This window comes from Nicotiana attenuata, unplaced genomic scaffold (genome assembly GCF_001879085.1).
Source record: "Nicotiana attenuata strain UT unplaced genomic scaffold, NIATTr2, whole genome shotgun sequence".
NCBI classification, from domain to species: Eukaryota; Viridiplantae; Streptophyta; class Magnoliopsida; order Solanales; family Solanaceae; genus Nicotiana; species Nicotiana attenuata.
This window is the reverse complement of record NW_017671066.1, coordinates 61,268-63,127: the sequence shown is the minus strand read 5'-3', so window position 1 is coordinate 63,127 and position 1,860 is coordinate 61,268.

Below are 1,860 nucleotides of genomic sequence, written 5' to 3'. Positions count from 1 at the left end.
CTAATTAGTATGGTTGATTTTGATGTGATATTGGGCATGGATTGGCTGTCTCCGTGTCATGCTATTCTGGACTATCATGCTAAGACGGTGACGTTGGGTATGTCGAGGGTGCCACTGATTGAGTGGCGAGGTTCAACGGATTATGTTTCCGGTAGAGTGATTTTATTTTTGAAGGCCCATCGGATGGTTGGGAAGGGTTGTCTCTCTTATTTGGCCTTTGTGAGGGATGTCAGTGCAGAGACTCTTACCATTGATTCAGTTTCGGTGGTGAAAGATTTTCCGGATGTATTTCCTACAGACCTGCCGGGCATGCCAGCGGATAGGGATATTGACTTCGGTATTGATTTGGTGCCGGGCACTCAGCCCATTTCTATTCCACCGTATCATATGGCACCGGCGGAGTTAAAGGAGTAGCTTCAGGAACTCCTTGATAAGGGGTTTATTCGGCCTAGTGTGTCACCTTGGGGTGCGCCTGTTTTATTTGTGAAGAAGTAGGATGGCACTATGAGAATGTGCATTGACTACAGGCAGTTGAACAAAGTCACAATCAATAGCAAGTATCCTTTTCCTTGTATTGATGATTTATTTGACTAGCTTTAGGGAGCGAGAGTGTTCTCCAAGATTGATCTCACGTCAGGGTGTCACCAGTTGAAGATCAGGGACTCGGACATTGTTGAGACAACTTTCAGGACCCGATATGGTCATTATGAGTTCCTTGTGATGTCTTTTGGGCTAACCAATGCCCCAATAGCTTTCATTCATTTGATGAATAACGTGTTTTGGCCTTATCTCGACTCGTTTGTTATTGTATTCATTGATGATATTCTGGTGTACTCGCATGTCAGGAGGAGCACGCTGAGCATTTGAGAGTGGTATTGCAGCGGTTGAGGGAGGAGAAGCTTTATGCAAAGTTCTCCAAGTGTGAGTTTTGGCTCATTTTAGTGGCGTTCTTGGGGCACGTGGTGTCCAGTGAGGGTATTCAGGTTGATCCGAAGAAGATGGAGGCGGTCCAGAGTTGGCCCAAACAGCCTCAGCCATAGAGATTTGTAGTTTTCTTGGGTTGGCGGGTTATTACCGTCGGTTCGTTAGGGACTTTCATCTATTGCATCATCCTTGACCAAATTGACCCAAATGGGTGCTCCTTTCAGGTGGTCGGATGAGTGTGAGGTGAGCTTTCAGAAGCTCAAGACTTCCTTGATCACAACTCCAGTGTTAGTTTTGCCATCAGCTTCAGGTTCTTATACAGTATATTGTGATGCTTCTAGGGTTGGTATTGGGTGTGTGTTGAAGCAGGAGGGTAGGGTGATTGCGTATGCTTCTCGTCAGTTGAAGCCCCATGAGAAGAACTACCCTGTTCATGATTTGGAGTTGGCTGCCATTGTTCACGCGTTGAAGATTTGGAGGCATTATCTCTATGGTGTGTCTTGTGAAGTGTTTACTAATCATCGTAACCTACAACACTTGTTCAAGCAGAAGGATCTCAATTTGAGGCAGCAGAGATGGTTAGAGTTGCTAACGGACTATGATATTACTATCTTGTACCATCCGGGGAAGGCCAATCTAGTGGCCGATGCCTTGAGTAGGAAGGCGGTGAGTATGGCCAGTCTTGTTTTTATTCCTGTTGGGGAGAGACCTCTTGCAGTTGACATTCAGGCCTTGGCCAATCAGTTTGTGAGGTTGGATATTTCGGAGCCTAGTCGGATCCTAGCTTGTGTGGTTTCTTGGTCTTCCTTGTTTGATAGTATCAGAGAGCGCTAGTATGATGATGCTCATTTGCTTGTCCTCAAGGACAAAGTTCAGCACAGCGATGCCAGAGATGTGACTATTGGTGATGATGGGGTATTGAGGATGCAGGGCCAG